This window comes from Macaca fascicularis, chromosome 14, assembly GCF_037993035.2.
Source record: "Macaca fascicularis isolate 582-1 chromosome 14, T2T-MFA8v1.1".
Taxonomy (NCBI): Eukaryota; Metazoa; Chordata; class Mammalia; order Primates; family Cercopithecidae; genus Macaca; species Macaca fascicularis.
The window spans coordinates 13,227,729-13,246,192 of record NC_088388.1 but is presented as its reverse complement, the minus strand read 5'-3'; the positions used below and the strand labels follow the sequence as shown (position 1 = coordinate 13,246,192).

The window sequence follows — 18,464 nt, the reverse complement described above, 5'->3', positions numbered from 1 at the left end:
CTCTTCTGCCCATACTCACGTCTTCCTACTGCTTTCTCAAGCTCTCTTCTCCATTCCTGATTTTATGGCTTCTTTCTTTATTTTTCTTTCTTTCTTTCTTTCTTTCTCTTTCTTTCTTTTCTTTCTCTTTCTTTCTCTTTCTTTCTTTCTTTCTTTCTCTCTCTCTCTCTCTGTCTCTCTCTCTCTCTCTCTCTCTTTCTTTCTTTCTTTCTTTGCCAGGGTCTTGCTCTGTTGCCCAGAGGGGAGTGCAGTGATGTGATCATAGCTCACTCAGCCTTGACCTCCCAAGTTCAATCAATCCTCCTACCCCAGCCTCCCAAGTACCTGGGATTACAGGCACACGCCACCACTCCTGGCTAGTTCTTTCTTTCTTTATTCCCATTCTTTTCTTTCCTTCTGCTGTCTTTCTTTCTTTCTCTTCCTTTCTTTCTTTCCTTCCTTCTTTCTTTCTTTCTCTCTCTTTATCTTTCTTTCTCTCCCTCTTTTTCTTTTTTCTCTCTGTCTCTTTCTTCTTTCCTTTCTTTTTCTTTTTTCTTCCTTTCTTTCTCTTTCTCTCTCTTTCTTTCTCCTTCCTTCCTTCCCCTCCTCTCTCTTTTTTTTTCTCTCTCTCTCTTTTTCTTTCTTTTGACACAAGGTCTCACCATGTTGCCCAGGCTAGTCTCAAACTCCTGGGCACAAGCGATCCTCCCACCTCAGCCTCCCATAGTGCTGGGATTACAGGCATGAGTCACCGCACCCGGCCTGCCTGTTCTTTCTTTGAGACAGGTTTGAGATTTGCATGTACCGTGCACCCACCCAAAGCATGCTTTCCTCCCAGCCCCTCACTAGTATCTGGTAGAGGGCCAAGAACCCTGACTCTGCCTCTGAGAGTGAGCTCCCTGCACACAGGCTGGGACAGCCTAGTGTCACCACTTTATTGACTGTTCTTAACTCAGTGACCCAAGGCCTGACCATCCCAGTGGGGTGAAGCCCCAGGGGCAGAAGGAAGTTGATTTAAGGCAACATTTCTCAAAACTGTAATCCACGTACCTCTTCACAGTTTGTGCTTCATCTGTAGACCATTTGTTCTTTGGGTCGCTTGATAGTTTTTTAAGTGGACTTACGTATTTAAAACTTAAATTTATTTAAAAAGGAAACTTTAGACATCTTACAAAATATCTGGCAGATACTTTTCAAAAATGCCAGTGTCATAGAATACAAAGACTCAAGGACTGTTTCAGATGAACAGAGTTACAGAGACGTCCCGCTTAAACGCAAGGCGTGACCTGACGTTTTCTTTTGCCATAAAGGACATTATGGGGACAGGCAGTGAAACAGGAAGGAGGTCTAGTGATTACAGGGTTATATCAGTGTTAGTTCCCTGATTTTGAAAAGTGTACTACACTTATGTAACAAAATAGTCTTGCTTTTAGGAGATACACACTGGAGTACTGACACACTCAGAGGTAAAAGAGGCCGGGCGCTGTGGTTCACGCCTGTAATCCCAGCACTTTGGGAGGCTGAGGCAGGCAGATCACCTGAAGTCAGGAGTTCAAGACCAGCCTGGCCGACATGGTGAAACCCCGTCTCTACTAAAAATACAAAAATTAGCTGGGCATGGTGGCAGACGCCTGTAATCCCAGCACTTGGGGAGGCTGAAACAGGAGAATCGCTTGAACCCAGGAGACGAAAGTTGCAGTGAGCCGAGATCACGCCATTGTACTCCAGCCTGGGTGACAAGAATGAAACTCCATGGCAAAAAAGAAAAAAAAAGAGGCATATTGACTGAATGCAAGGCACGGCCTGGGGTTTTCTTTTGCCAGAAAGGACATTACTAGGACAGGCAGTGAAAGAACAGCATGCTTTTAAATAGTTCAGGAAAAAAGTGTGTGTGTGCGTGTGTGTGTAGTTAGGTAGGTAGTTTGGTGGGGAAGGTAGGGGGAGAGACAAAGAGAGAGAGGGAGAAAATATTGACACTAAGGGAATCTGGGTGAAAGGTATCCAGGAACTCTATTATGCTTGCAACTTTTCTGTATGTCTGAAACTGAATTAAAATTTTAAAAAAACTTAAGGGAAGGTACGTTGCCACTATAAATGGAAAACCAGTATCACTTGGTATACATTGAAGATAACTCTAAACTAATGTTGTTACTTTTGTTGGACACATTCGTCCACCAGAGTCTGAGTCTAGGACCCACCTGTTCTTGGTTCTATGTGGAGACCGGCAAGGGTGAGAGAGTTGTTAAAGACATGCTCGAACCAACCCGAGACACTCTTCTTGCTGTTATAAAAAGGACTGGATCATTCTCTCACTATGTGATTCAGTGATCTTCAGAGTCCTGTCCTATGGCTTCAAGTTCAGGAACATTTGTTTCGTGGAAGTTTAACAGACACTGTCAGGGCCAGTTCCAACATGGAGCCTTGGCTCCAAGAGAGAAGACAGGGTCCCTGCCCTCAGGAAGCTCAACAGCGTGGGCAGTCGTGGGTCCCGGGACGGAAGAGCTCCCTTCTCTGGATCCCAAAGTTCCGAGAGTCCCAGGAATCCAGAGGGGTGATTCAGGGCCAGCAGGTACCCCAGGAGCAGACACCCAGCAGTAGTGGCTCAGAGCTGGCGAAGACAAATGAATATCATCGGTGTGCGAGAAGTGAGGTGGCAGGACCCGGGCCCACAGCCTTTCACGGGGCAGCCCGATGCCCTCATCTGTTTAGTGTTTGTTCTGATTCTTCCTGCTACCTGCTTCCCATTCTGCTTCCTTCTGACCGCCAAGCAGCCTTTCTATCCATCTTTTTTTTAGGGCATATTTCATTTTTTTAATTAACTTTTTATTTTAGAACTGTTTTAGACTTACAGAAAAATTGCTTAGTCATTTTTACACCCCATACTCAGTTTCTCCTACTGTTAACATCTTACGTTAGCATGGTAAATTTCTCACACTTAATAAACCCATATTGATACATGATTACTCAGTGAAGTCCATACATTATTTGGATTGCTTCAGGGTGTTTTGTTTTGTTTTGTTTGGTTGGTTGGTTGGTGGTTGTTGTGTGTGTGTGTTTTTTGTCTTTTTTGTTTGTTTGTTTGTTTTTTGAGATGGAGTTTCACTCTGGTCGCCCAGGCTGGAGTGCAGTGGTATGATCTCAGCTCACCGCAACCTCCACTTCCCAGCTTCAAGCGATTCTCCTGCCTCAGCCTCCCAAGTAGCTGTGATCACAGGCATGCGCCACCACGCCCAGCTAATTTTTGTATTTTTAGTAAAGATGGGGTTTCACCCTGTTGACCAGGTTGGTCTCGAACTCCTCACCTCAGGTGATCCACCTGCCTCGGCCTCCCAAAGGGCTGGGATTACAGGCGTGAGCCACTGCACCTGGCTGGTTGGTTGGTTGTTTTGTTTTGTTTTGTTTTTGGGTTTTTTTGTGTTTTTCCATAGGAGCAGTGCTTTAATTACGAGATACACTTTCATCCAAAGACTCAACATCAAATACATCAGAAATGGTAAACAAAGAATGTCTCACAAAAGAAAAAAGAACTTCAAACTGTTGAATTATGTTCCACCCATAATCAGAGGTGAAAAAGACCATGGATATCCTTGCTATTTAAGTGTAGTTTTGTTTTGTTTAAGAGACAGAGTCTCGCTCTGATCCCCAGGCTGGAGTGCAGTGGCACAATCACAGCTGACTGCAGCCCCTGCTTCCCGGGTTCAAGAGATCCTCCCACCATCGAGACCATCCTGGCTGACATGGTGAAACCCCATCTCTACTAAAAATACAAAAAATTAGCCGGGCGCGGCAGTGGGCGCCTGTAGTCCCAGCTACTCGGGAGGCTGACACAGGAGAATGGCGTGAACCTGGGAGGTAGAGCTTGCAGTGAGCTGAGATTGAGCCACTGCACTCCAGCCTGGGCGACAGAGAGAGACTCCGTCTCAAAAAAAAAAAAAAAAGAGATCCTCCCACCTCAGGCTCCCAAGTAGTGGGACTACAGCACCCACCACTACACCCAGCTAATTTTTTATGTTTTGTAGAGATGGGGTCTCCCTATGTTGCCCAGGCTGGTCTCAAACTCCTGGGCTCTAGCAGCCCTCCCACCTCAGCCTCCCAAAGTGTTGGGATTACAGGCATGAGCCACTGTGCCCAGCCCAGATTGCTTTAGTTTTTATCTAATATCCTTTTTGTTTCCAAGATCCCATCCCACATACCATATCCCATTTAATCATCATGTCTTTCTACGCTCCTCTTGGTTGTGACAGCTTCTCAGACTCTGTTTTTGATAACCACGACGGTTTTGAGAAGAGTTTGCTCAGGTGTTTTGTAAAATGATCCTCAACTGCAATTTGTCTGTTTTTCTCATACTTAGATTTGGATGGCAGGTTTGGGGGAGAAAGACTGCAGAGGACAAGTGCCATTCTCATCACATCATTTCAAGGGTACCTGCCATCAACATGACTTGTCACTGTGGATGTCGGCCCTGATGACCTGGCTGAGGCTGCGTTGGTCAGCTTTCTCCACTGTGCAGCTAGTCTTTTCCACACTGTCCCCTCTGGAAGGAGGTCACTACGCACAGCTCACACACTTAAGGAATAGGAGGTTGGGGAGGAGGGAGAAAGCAAAAAGAAAGAAAAGAAAGAAATGAGGAATCATGCCCAGGCTCTTTAAGGGCAGAGCAGCTACATAAATTATTTGCAAGTTTTTTTCGTGGGATATTTGTCTACATTTATTTATTTATGTATTTTGAGACGGAGTCTCACTCTGTCACCTAGGCTGGAGTGCAGTGCAGTGGTGCCATCTCAGCTCCCTGCAACCTCTGCCTTCTGGATTCAAGCGATTCTCCTGCCTCAGCCTCCCTAGTAGCTGGGACTACAGGTCCACACCACCACGCCCGGGTAATTTTTGTATTTTTAGTAGAGACGGGGTTTCACCACGTTGGCCAGCCTGGTCTCGAACTCCTGGACTTAAGTGATCCACTTGTCTCAGCCTCCCAAAGTGCTGGGATTACAGGCACGAGCCACTGCACCCAGCCTACTTTCCTTTATTTATTCTATCTCTATTTATATCAGTATGAGCTCACAGATATTGACTTTGGATTAGAGTCCAGCACTACTTTGTGACTCAAGCTATTCCAGGTTTGTAATTATGGGATACACTTTCATCCAAAGATTCAACGTCAAATATATTAGAAATGGTAAACAAAGAATATCTCACAAAAGAAAAAAGAACTTCAAACCGTTGAATTATGTTCTGCCCACAATGAGAGGTGATTGGGAGTTCGTTCCATGGGCTCCTGTGACAGTTTCACAGACCTCTATCATTGTGGGTTCTATTGATCACGTCTTGATTTTCTGACACCACAAGATGCCCCGGGCTTTAAAAAGTAAGGAAATTCTGATACATGCTACAACGTGGATGAACCTTGAAGGCATCGTGCTAGGTGAAATAAGCCAGTCCCAAAAAGACAAACACTATATGGCTCCACTTACAGGAAGTACTTCGAATTATTAAATTCATAGAGACAGAAAGTAGAAGGGCGGTCGCCAGGGGCTGGAGAGCAAGGCTTGGGGTATTCATGTTTAATGAACACAGAGTTTCAGTTTTGCCTGATGAGAAGAGTCCTGGAGATGGAGGGTGGTGATGGTTGTGCAACATTATGCTTGTATTTAATACCACTGACTAGTACACTTAAAAATGGTTACAATGGACCAGGCATGGTGCCTCATACCTGTAATCCCAACACTTTGAGAGGCCAAGAGAGGAGGATCACTTGAGCCCAGGAGTTCGAGACCAGCCTGGGCAACACAGCAAGACCCCTTTCTCTGCAGAATAATAAGTTAACTGGGCATTGCGGCACACACCTGTAGTTCTACTTACTTGGGAGCCAAAGTGGGAGGATCACTGGAGCCCGAGAGTTTGAGGTCACAGTGAGCTATGATCACACTACTGCATGCTAGCCTGGGCAACAGAGCAAGATCTGTCTCAAAAAAAAAAGGTAAAGAGGAGCTCATACTAATGCCACCAAATCTAAACCATTACACATGGATTATTGCAGATTTTTCTTGTTGATCCATAACCTCCCACTCCAACAGTGAGAAACTGTCTCCCATTACCTGCCAACCATTTCCTTAATTGTTTAATTCCACATGTCATTTTTCTATCTTACATGTTTCCTGCTTTCTCCCCAAGATTATAAGTTGCTCAAAGACAAGGCCTGGGCTTGGTTTTGTTCTTTCTGCCCCTGCTCCTGCAACCCAACATCCAGCAGAATGCCTTTAAAACAATAGACTTAATATTTTATGAGTGTCTACATGGGTAGACACTCTGCTGATCTCTAGGGGTGCAAAGGTGGGTAAGACGTGGTGCTGGCTGCCTGGTGGATCCCAGTGCCAACAAATATTCGTTGAACACTGAAGGCAATGGAATGACAAGTCATGCACATCCCCCATAGAGAACCACAAGGAAGGAGAGGCAGACTGGAACGCCAGTGTTGTGCAAGCAGGGATGTGAGCTTGCTGTGGTCACTGCTGTATCCCCCACACCCAGAAGAGGGTCTGGCACATCATACAAGGTTAATAAATGCTTGAGGAAGGCGAGTAGCAGGTCTCCATTTTTGCGTGAGTGCCTTTCAGACCCCTTGCAGACATACACTCCTAAATGTCCCCTTCTATGCGGAATCTGAACCACCCACATCCGCGGGTGAATGAGCTCCGGGGCTACCCATCCTCCTAGATACCTTTGCTTGTGCAGTTATTTTGACAGCTGGTAAAGTATTACTCTACAAAGATGAGTGGAACATGGAGACATAAAGGGCCAGTTCCAGCGAGAGGATTAGACCTCATTCATCTAATCCTGTTAGGGCAAAGCAGAAACATCTGGCCCACTCGCTCTGGGAAACTCTGGGGAAAATCCCTGACACTGTCTGCCTTGTACCCCGTGGCATGATTTTTCCCTGTTGCAGGGAAGGATGACATGAAGAGGCCCTGATTGGCTTCATGTCAGGTCCAGCAGGCATAGGCCCCCTTCAAGAAATTGATTACACAGCTTTTATGCAGTATAGGAGGGTCTTCAGTTAATTGTCTCTCTTTGTTTAAGAAGCAGGCTTGCTGTTCCTTTGACGTATGTTTCTATAAATAGGTTATGCTGCAACCAGCATATCTGTGTCCCAAAAAGGTTTTTAAAAAGTTGTAAATGAGCTGGGTGTGGTGGCTCATGCTGGTAATCCCAGCACTTTGGGAGGCTAATGCGGGAGGATCGCTTGAGTCCAGGAGTTTGAGACCAACCTGAGCAACAAAGCAAGAGACTCCATCTCTACAACAAATTTGTAAAACCTAGCTGGGCATGGTGGCACATGCCTGTAATCCCAGCTGCTTAGGGGTCTGAGCTGGGAGGATCACTTGAGCCTGGGAGGTCGAGGCTGCAGTGAGCCATGTTCATACCACTGCACTCCAGCCTGGGTGACACAGCAAGACCCTGTCTCAACAACAACAACAACAAAATGGAAAGTGAATGTCACTGTCATCCCTCATTTCTGCCCCAGTCTGAAACACTGAAAGAGCTCAGCCTTGCCCCTCTTGGGCCCCCTGCCCCCAGCATCAGCTCCCTCTACCCCACCCCCACCCAGGCATCACGCCCTGAGTCAGACACAGGTTTTCTGAAGGTCCCAGACACGACCCTGGGTTGTCCTTCTCCAGTCAGTGAGTCCCAGGCTGTAGGAGCCCAGGCCTTGCCTGTGGCAAGGGGAGACCCCACTCTCCAGTGTAAAGCCCTGCCTGAGCCGTGAGCAACAGCTCTGAACCCCAGATTCCCTCGGTACGTCGCTTTTTAATTAAGTAAGATGAAAAGACGAGACATAATGAGAAAGCAAGCCTTGGGGGCACGGCGGTGGGAATCATAATATGTTATTCCAAAGGCAGAAAGAAACCATTTCCGTATGATCTGTTTAGAACGAATGTTACTCCTTCTCTCGTTTCTGTTTTCATTCAATTTGCAAACATTTATTCCATTCCTACTCCAACGGCGCCTCTTCCTCCCCTTCCACACACTTGCGCTGTGCCAGGCATTTTCCAGACATCATTGCACTGAATCCTAACAACCGTCTGTGGTCGTTACTGTTATTATCCCTGTAGCTTAGGCAACAAACGGCTAGCAGCAGAACCAGAACTCACACCCAGATCGGAGGAGTCAGAGGCCTGGGCTCTGCCACTACACACTGTGGTCCCCCGGGCCTAGGCTGGGCTGGGCACCAGGGGCTGCAGGCTTTTCTCCGGGGATGTTCGCACACTGGCCTTGGCCCCTAGAGGAGGGAGGAGAGAATGGACCCCTCTCATACATCAATTCAAGGACAACCGATTTTTCTCTAAGAGGAAGACACCCACACGAAAACCGGAAGGCAGCCTTGAGTGTCGTGTGATAAGTTTATCAGCGCCATCTCGCCAGCCACCCCCTCCCCAGGGTCTCGATCAACGGGACACAGTGCGCCTCCAGTCTGAGAGGCTTCCTTGGTTGGGTGGTGGGACTGCAAGGTGGCCCTTTGGCAGAGCCTACAAGAGCTAAATGAGGTCGCCAATTGGCCCATTACCCACGTAATCTAGCCATCCCCTCCAGAGCAACTGAGAAATGCCTCGGTGGGCAGAGCCTCAAGTCCACCAGATAACGGGCCCCAACTTGACCTCTCTTGTCATCAGAAATCACTGCCAAGTTTCCAAGCCAGGAAAAGAGCAACATTCGTGAGGCCTGTTCCACGCACCCACCTACGATCCTCTCAGTGGAGGCAGAGCCCCAGCATATGCCTGCAAAGTCCAGGACTGTTCCCCGACTTCAGAGAGGAGGAAATTGAGGCTCACTGGGCTTCAGCCATAAGCCCACAGGCCACACGGCCAGTGCCAGAGCTGAGACACGAGTTCCTCCTCTTGAGCTCAAAGTTGAGGTCTCAGACTGGCAGCCTGGGGACCCAATTTAACCTACGGATGCGCTTTTTGAGGCCAGCTCAGTGTTTTAGAATTTCCTTTGGAGTGAATTGTCAACATTTGAAACTCAGGAGATTTTCATATAGAATTCCAGTTTCTTGGTTTCTTTGGAAAGATTGGAAATTCTGGCCACCCCGGGCCTGAAATCTTAACAGTAAGCTATAATCAGCTGGACTGGAGCCAGGAGAGGCTGCCTTCCCAGATGGGTTTGGGATCCTGTTGGTATTTGAGTTTGTCACCCCTGCCCCACTGCTCATGGCCTCTCCCTCCCCAAAAGCCAGCTCAGGGATACTTGGCCCATGGGGAGGCCGAGCACAGCAGTAGCCTGGCCGGCTATGCTGGGGGAGACCTTGAATGTCCAACTCTCCCCCTGGCAAAGACCACACTGCACAGCCTGTTGGAGTGGGTTGGGGGCTGCACAGTGTCCTCCCAGGCATCTGGAGTGCCAGGGCCTGCAGGTGTGACCTGTCCCTGGTTGGCCTGTAACTCACCTGGCACTGCCCACTGCACCCCTACAAGGCCTACACAAGGTCATGCTCTGTCGCCCAGGCTGGAGTGCAGTGGCGTGATCTCAGCTCACTGCAACCTTCGCCTCCCGGGTTCAAGCGATTCTCCTGCCTCAGCCTCCCGAGTAGCTGGGATTACAGGCATGCGCCACCATGCCTGGCTAGAGATGGGGTTTCTCCGTATTTGTCAGGCTGGTCTCGTATTCCCTACCTCAGGTGATCTGCCTGCTTCCGCCTCCCAAAGTACTGGGATTACAGGCGTGAGCCTCTGCGCCCGGCCGAGATGAGCTTTTCATAGACAAGGACAGAGGACGTGAAAGGCCGATGTGCTGGCCCGATCCTGCCCTAAGCCTGGCAGTGGGTGAGGCTGGCTGAGCACAGCACTGCTTCCAATCCCTCTGTGCCTGGCCTTCCCTGAGGCTTCTGTGGGGTCTGGGAAGTTTGTGAGCTTGGAATGGGCCAGAATTGGCCTCCAGGGACGTTGGCGGATATCTGTAAATGGACAGATTGATCTGTACAAACCTTTGTCTATTCATCACAAACTGACATCAACCCATGCTGGGAAAAGCCCCTTTGAAATCACCACTGACAACCCATGCAGGTGCACGAAATCCTGCTGTTAGCACCTCACCCCTTTGCGTTAAAGGGGTTGCCTCCTCTGGGCTCATTTTTAAAGGCAGGCACTCCTGGGAAGCGTCAGCCGTTAATACCCGCGTATGAATCACTTTCCCAGACTTAAATTTTCAGAAAACTCAGAGGCCACTTAGTCCGAATGGCGCATTCGTTTTTCTGAGTTATCCACAGTCAGGAGCAGAGCAGGAGCCACAAGGAGGCTTTCCTGAGTCTGTGGTCTAGGGCAGCGGGTGGCAAACTCTTCCAGTAAATGGTCAGATAATAAATATGTCAGGATTCGCCGGCCACACAGTCTCTGTTGCAGCTGCTCAGCTCTGCCATTAACTCTGTTAAAAGCAGCCAGAGACAGCCCAGAAAGGAGTGAATGCGGCTGGGTTCTCATCAAACTACCCATGCATGCTAAGATTTGAATTTCATATAATTTGTATATGTCACAAAATATGATTCTCTTTCCTTTTTTTCCAACCATTTAAACATGTGAAAGCCACACTTGCCTTGTGGGCAGGACAAAACCGGGCACCGGGCCAGGTTTGGCGGGAGGGCCATAGTTAGCTTACCTCTGGTCTAGTGGAATGGTTTCAAGAAAGCTGCACTGCAGGCTCTCACACATTTCAGAGCTGTTTTCTAAAACGGTTGGCATTCATTTGGACGAAGCAGGATGTGATTCATATATCATATCCAATGTCATACTTTCAATACTGACATTTTAAAACTTATGTCATCCTTTTAAATAAACCTAGTGGAATACAATGTTGATACCCACCATCTTCCATTTTAAAAATATATGAGTACGCCTTTCTTGAGTGCCTAGTGCCATTACACCATTCCTTTTTCTCCTTGGGTTCTTGTTCCACCCTTTCCATATAATCTTTTTTTTTTTTTTTCTTTTTTGAGACAGAGTTTCTCTCTTGTTGCCCAGGCTGGAGTACAATGGCACAATCTCGGCTCACCGCAACCTCCATCTCCCGGGTTCAAGCGATTCTCCTGCCTCAGTCTCCCAGGTAGCTAGCATTACAGGCATGCAGCACCATCCACGGCTACTTTTTTTGTATAGACGGGGTTTCACCATGTTAGTCATGCTGGTCTCGAACTCCTGACCTCAGGCGATCCGCCTGCCTCGGCCTTCCAAAGTGCTGGGATTACAGGCATGAGCCACCGCATCCGACACCCTTTGATTCTTTGAAACAAAATGTATATAAATTAAAATGCTAAAACTTTATCATTTCCTGTGATCATAAGGCTCTGACAACATTTTCCTCTAGATTATGTTGTCATTATGACTATTCACACACAAAGCAAAATAATAAGGGTACTACAAATTTTGATCCTGTTTATTATATCAGTATAAACAATGATAAGCCACAGAAAGCTAAATGTTATTGGAAAGGTATCTGAATGGGGTATTTAGGTTTTCCCCTCTCGCTTAGTTAACATACCCAGAGATGGATATTATTTGTCACTAGAACAAGACAGGAATTAGCATCCTGTTTTCATTTTTCTAGATATGACCACTGAGTCCATGGAGCTAGAAGGAATTTGTTATAGTGAATTTTTCCAACTCTGTCCAAGTTGGAGGCCAAAAATGTCACAAGATAACCTAGAGTCAAATTATTTTTTACTTTTTAAAATGATGCTGAAGGCCAGGTGGGGTGGCTCACATCTGTAATCTCAGCACTTTGGAAGGCAGAGGCGGGTGGATTACCCGAGGTCAGGAGTTCGAGACCTACTTGGCCAACATGGTGAAACCCTGTCTCTACTAAAAATACAAAAATTAGCTAGGCATGGTGGCAGGCGCCTGTAATCCCAGCTACTTGGGAGGCTGAGGCAGGAGAATTGCTTGAACCCGTGAGGCGGAGGTTGCAGTGAGCCGAGATCACGTCACTGCACTCCAGCCTGGGCAACAGACCAAGACTCTGTCTCAAAATAAAAAAGTAAAAGTAAAATAATAATAATACTAATAAAATGATGTTGGAGGTAAATATTAAAAGCCATCTGACTTGCAAAATGATTTATTACCTTAGTTCCAATGCCAACACCTCAAACTGTCCCTTTATTGGTGCCCCAGAAGTTTTTTCACCCACTAGGATCCAGGATGGGTTAGGTCTGCATCATTTTAAGTCAAGTAGAAGAGCAATTAAGAAAGGCAGCTGGGAAAGGCAAACTGATGCGATGCATTGGTGAGGAGGAAGGAAGTCCAGAAGGAAGCTGACTTGGAAATCCACTCCCGTTAAGACTCCCCATACCCCTTTCTATCTGAAGATCACCAGCCTAGAACAAAGCTGAAGAAAGACAGACACTCTGTGTGGAAAATTGCAAAAGCTCTCTGCAAGAACAACTCCATCCAACCCTGCGCTAAGACCCTCAACCAAGCTCTAACAAAGCTTCTGGCAGCCTCAGGCCACGCCACTGGGACAGCCCAGCCCTGCTTTGCACCCCTGTGTGGAAAAGCTTGGGGCTGCCAAAAGAATTTGTTCCAGCCAACACGTGAGGATGGACATTTATGTAAAAACTTCCAGTTGTAAATCCTTTCTCTCTCCCTTTGAGTCCTATGTGTGCCTCCTACCGCCCAGAAGCATCTTTCTCAAGACTTGACAACCATTTCTTTGAAATGGTATCATCAGCAAGGGTAGGGCCTGTCCCCACCTCTGAGGGAGGGCAGGAGCCTGACTTCAATAGAGGCCAGTTAGTCTACACAGCTGGTCTCATTATGCTGACGCGTAATTTTTCACTTTTCTGATTGTTTGAGCCCCGGCTCATTCCTCCCTACTCCCTCATTCTCTCTTAAAAGCAGAGGGCACTGAGGGAACCCAGTCAGAGGGCACCCCAGACAGGTGCGGTGGCTCACACCTATCATCCCGGCACTTTGGGAGGCCAAGGTGGGAGGATCCCTTGAGCTCAGGAGTTCGAGACCAGCCTGGCAACATAGGGAGACTTCCGTCTCTACAATTTTTTTTTTTTTAAATTAGCTAGGGGTGGTGGTGTGCACCTACAGTCCCAGCTACTTGAGAGGCTGAGGCAAGAGGACCGTTCGACCCTAGGAGGCTGAGGCTGCAGTGAGCTGTGATCACACCACTGTACTCCAGCCTGGATAAGAGAGCAAGACCCTGTCTCAAAAAACAAACGGAAAAACAAATCACCCAGTTACGTCTGCACAAATCAAAGTTGAGCTCAGCTTACACTAGAGCCTCTTCCCTACTGTAGAAGCTATCGCTGAATAAAATCTGTGTTTACCACCTTTAACGAGGGCCGATTTTGTTTATCTTTGACCATGTAATATCCCCTCTCCCTGGCAGATCGATGATCAGTCACAGTAGGACCCTCAATCCAGGTGGGGCTGGAGGATCCTTTCTCCAGGGTGCTCGTGGCGATCGCTACACTGATCACAGAGGCCACCAGACCAAGAGGATACAGAGCTGTCCATCCAGACGAGATAAAGCAGAAGGTGCCACTGCTCCCATGGAAGCCCCCTCCCTCCGGAGCCTCTCCCCTTCCTCGGTGCACTCTTCACCAAGGATTTATGTGTGGTGCTGTGGGAAGCCCAGGTCAGACGCCCTGGCAGGACAGACTAAATTCCTTCTAAACTGAGGGAAGTGCCTCCTGTTGTGGAAGAAAAGGAACGAGCCACTTGGCTGGGCCCAGTGGCTCACATCTGTAATTCCAGCACTTCGGGAGGCTGAGGCGGGCGGGTCACTTGAGGCCAAGAGTTCGAGACCAGCCTGGCCAACATGGTGAAACCCTGTCTCTACCAAAAATATAAAAATTAGCTGGGCATGGTGGCACGCACCTGTAGTCCCAGCTACTCAAGAGGCTGAGGCAGGAGAATCGTTTGAACCTGGGAGGCAGAGGTTGCAGTGAGCCGAGATCATGCCACTGCACTCCAGCTTTGGCGACAGAGTAAGACTCTGCCTCAAAAATAAAACAAAGTAAATTTTTTTTAAAAAAAGAAAAAGAAACAAGACCTTGACATTTTGGACTGTTAAGTTTCTCCATAAGGCCCATCTAAAGCACAGATCACATATATAGCAAAAGTGGAAGGGGACGAGGTAGCAGACTTTCCCAAGGCCACTGAAGCTAGTCAGAGGCCACTGTCCTCTCCCACTTCAAACAGCCCTGATGGCTATAAACACTACGTGGCCTGACACGTGGCCAGCAGAGGGTGACCCCAAGTCCCCTGACAGCACCCATCAGTTTGCCTGGGCAGACCCTAAGAGCCAGCAGCCCAAAGATAGTCCTGGGCATGGGAAGTCAACATGAAGCTGCATATGGTGAAAATACAGGTTGAGTCTCTTTTGAAACTGAGAAGTGCCCCCTCGCCCATGGGGATATAAAGCTGTCTCGTGGTAGATTCTGGAAATCCCAAGACTCAGAGCCCTTCACAGGGCATGGCAGGGCTGAGGGGAATGTTGGATGACAATGCTGGGGGCATGGACTCTTGGCCCCTAAGGAGCCCCGGCTGTGCCTCCTGCAACTCCTTCCAGGCCTCTGGAGTGACAAGGCGTAATTCAGGTGCCAGGGCTGAAGCTGCAGGGGCCCTGGAGGGGGTGTGGTGGCAGCAGCCTCTGAGCTAAGAAAGTCGATCATTCTAGAGCTCTCACCATTCTATTTAAAGCTCAAGACGAAGAGAAGGCGGGAAGGGAAATGCTCAAGGCAAACAACCTCCGAGCAGCACCCAGAGACCGTGCCTGGGGAGGAGGGGCCCGGGTGCTGCCAGAGGGCTCAGAAACGGCTGCTGTGCAGAGAAAGCCCTGCATTGCATGGGGCTGAGTGATGCTGAGTGTGAGAAATGGAAAACATCCTCAAAGGCTATCAAAGGGAGACGGGTTCGTCGGTTAGACACACCCACAGCGGGATGCTCTGCAGAGAATGACGCAGAGCTCAATTTATTGACTTGGGAGGTGACCCCAGCACATTACTATTGAGTTAAAAAATAAATTTAAAAATGGCATTGATAGTAAGATCCCATTTATGTAAAGTACTCTCTCTCTCTCACACACACAAACACACACACACCCACCCACCCACCTGGTATCGGAAAAGTCAGGAAACAGCATCAGGGCCAGCTTCATGTGCAGAGCCCCAAGCTTGGTTTAACACTCTGCCACCACCATCTTAATTTGTAATTCTGTGACGACCCCTGTGTGGAGTAAGCTCACTTAAAAAAAAATCAACTTTGATGAGAGATAATTTACATACAATAAATACACCCATTTTAAGTGGGCAGTTGGATGCGTTTTGACGAATATCCATCAACGACCTAAACTAAGATATAGAACCTCTCCTCACCCCCATCAAGTGCCTCCCGCCCCGTGCAACCACAGTCCCTGCCCCAACCCCACACAACCACTGTCACTGACACTGTCCCTATAGCTTACTCTTGTCATTTCCAGAATACGATTCAAATGAAATTGCACGCCGTGCACTCGTTTCTGCCTTCTTGCCTCCCGGTCATGGTCTGGGAGTCCCCACTGTGCTATCAGTGGTTGGCTCCTTTTGTATTGCAGAGCAATGTGGATATACATGTTGATGTACATGCATCACCATTCGCCTCTTTCCCCATTAGTGGACATCGGGATGGTTTCCAGCGTGGAGCTGTTAATGAGCAGTGCTGATGTGAGCTTTTGTGTAGAAGCGCGTAGCAACATATGCTTTCACTTCTCTTGGGCAAATATGTAAGAGGGCAATTATCGTGTTGTATGGTAGGTGTATGTTTAATTGCCAAAGAAATTGCCAAACTGTTTTCCAAAATGTTTGGACCATGTTTAGATAAACAGCACAGGACATTTTTGAATACTACGTGCAATATGTTTTTCTGCAACTTCCAGTGCAACAAACCCATTTCAGAGTATCCAGAAATTCTGGAAACAAGGGTCAAATACTGATAATTTATTGTACTTTGTTCAGGTTAACAGTTGGACCTATTGCTCCAAATGTAGAGGTACTACGCCTGAAAAAGTGTCTAGCAGTTAAAGAAAAACACATTGAGCCCAGAATGTGGAGGTGTAACAAATACAATGTTTTAAAATAAGTGTATCCTATGTTTCCTGAATTTTGGGCCATGCTGAGCCTGAAAACACAAACAGGAGGGTCATCTCAATATGTTACGCATTTTATAATGATAGCTGTGGTTTACTTCCCAGCTATAAAAGCTACATTTATTTGTTGTAGAAAATTTAGAGAATACAAAGAAGAATAAAAATATAGTTCCTACTCATCATAATGCTATTTTCTCCTGTGTGTTTTGCTAGGTGTTTGTGTGTATTTAATATTAATCATATTTTTTTATCTCACGTTAACTTCCTAAAATATCTCCTTATTTACAAAAGCAGTACTCCCTCATAGCAAAAGTTTAAAAAGAAAATATTAATAATATAAAATTAAAAATTGAAATAAGAGCCTCCTCCCCAAAGTTAACAACCTGTTCTACATCCTTCCAGAAATTTTTTATGTGGGTTCAGTCCTTTATACGCACATATGTGTATGAGCATTGCATTATAAAACATGTTATATAACATTGTGTTATAAAAACACATATACAAGATGTTTCTGAACACATATATTTTAAAATTCATATGATTTCATATCATATTTTTACCTAGTAATAGGCATTAAACATTCTTAGAAAAAAGTTTTAAATATCTACATTCTATTCCACTGTATAAGTGCGCCTTAATTTATTAAATTATTACTCAAATGTTAAAGTTCTTGGGTGAGTCTGTGTGTGTGTGTGTATGTGTGTGTAGTAATACTGTGATAAGCATTTTTTGTCTGTAAAATTTGGCCACATCTCTAATTCAATGCTTAGGATAGAGTCCTCGAGCTAGAATTTCTAGATCAAATTATATATCACATTAATAATCTTAAACAACTGTTATCAAATTCTGTCCAAAACGTTTTAACCAATTTACCCTTCAACTGGTCAAAATTCAGTGCAACTGTTCTAAAATTTTTTAACTTTTAGAGTGAAAAATCATGTGTCATTGTTGAACTAATTGACATACTCATGGTTATTAGAGAGCTTAGCATTTTTCTCATATGCTGATGCCTTTTCTATCTTTTCTTTTGTAAACTGCTTACATTTTAACCTATTTTTCATTAGGCTCAGTCTTTTTCTTATGGAAATATAAAAGTATTTAATATGTTTTGCATTTCTAGCATTTATAATAGTGCATCAACCATTATAAGCACTTAAGAAATGTTAAATGAAGGAACATATACAAGGGATAGTAATCATTTTTTCTATATGTTGCAAATATGTGTTCTTAGCAAATAAATAGCTTAAAATTTTGCTCATGGTGTTTTTTTATTTAAAATAGAATTTAAAATGCTATTTCTATTTTTCTTCTGTAGTTCCTTCATATTCTATGTCTGGTAAGTCTTTCCCTCATTCTTAAATCAGATAAACTTTGGCCTACATTATCTTCTCATTCTATTTTTATGAAATACTTAAATCTTATTATCTGGAAGGGCAAACTCGGTTTCATCACTCCCATTTTTCAAAAAATTCTCAGTAATTCTCTCCAGCTTATCTTTTAGGTAAACTTTAAAATTACTTAAATCCCCCCACCGTGCACATACAAATACCATTTGGGTTTAGGGAGAACTGCCTTCAACCTATAAGTTATGAGACTTAGGGTCTCTGCCCCTCATGTCCCGAGATCTTTGTTGGAGTCAGTTGGAAGGGATGCCAAGGTCACGACGCCAATATGATAAGATGTCCATAGCACCCCAGAGCTCTGCATCAGACTCCAGCTTGCTGGGCGAGCTCAAAGACGATTCATTAATTAGTATTTTGAAAAGACAGTCACCGAGTCCATGAGATTGGGGTCAAATAGGCACTCTCTTGCGGTTCAGGTTGGAATGTAAATTGAGAGACAGCTTTTGAAAGCAACTGGAAAATGCGTACCGAGGGCTTTACCAATGCCTGTGCCTTTGACCAGGAGACCCACGTCTAGAAACTGCCAAGAAAACAGTGTGGACAAACATATACGCACAAAGATGTCCTCTGCTATATAAGGAAAAACTAGAATGAGATGTCTAACATCTAGGAAACCCATCTGGTAAATTCCAGTGTACAGATCTAAGAGAATTTCATGCAGTTTTCAGAAGGGATTCTTCTTATAAATCCCAGCAAGATGTATAGTAAACAAACCTAGCGGCTGCCCACGATGCTCTGGATGGTAGATTTGGATGAGATTCTGTTTTTTCTTTCTAGTTTTTAAAATAGTTTTCCAAGTGTTGTGCCATAAACATGTATTTCCTTGATGCTTTTTTTGAAACCTATTTTAAATGAGCAGTTAACATGTTTAAAAATTAATATAACTTTTTATGATAACAAATCCACACTCATGAAAAGGAAAAAAGAAAAAAAAAAAAAGGCTGAACACTGCACAAAATC

The 18,464-nt window shown here is 45.8% G+C and overlaps 1 long non-coding RNA gene across 4 annotated transcripts in view; it reads right to left on the bottom strand.

Annotated features, from left to right (window-relative positions):
• The window catches only part of LOC123568792 (uncharacterized), a 76,852-nt gene that overhangs the window by 14,793 nt on the left and 43,595 nt on the right, over nucleotides 1-18,464 (bottom strand). For 2 of the 4 annotated variants that reach the window (XR_006692340.2, XR_012423187.1), the window contains exon 2: nucleotides 2,178-2,587. The exons of 1 other annotated variant lie outside the window; for it this stretch is intronic. This is a non-coding gene — a long non-coding RNA (uncharacterized lncRNA). Of the gene's footprint in view, nucleotides 1-2,177; nucleotides 2,588-4,404; nucleotides 7,393-18,464 lie in introns of those variants that run through there. One more of the 4 variants, XR_012423188.1, reaches the window with a different exon arrangement.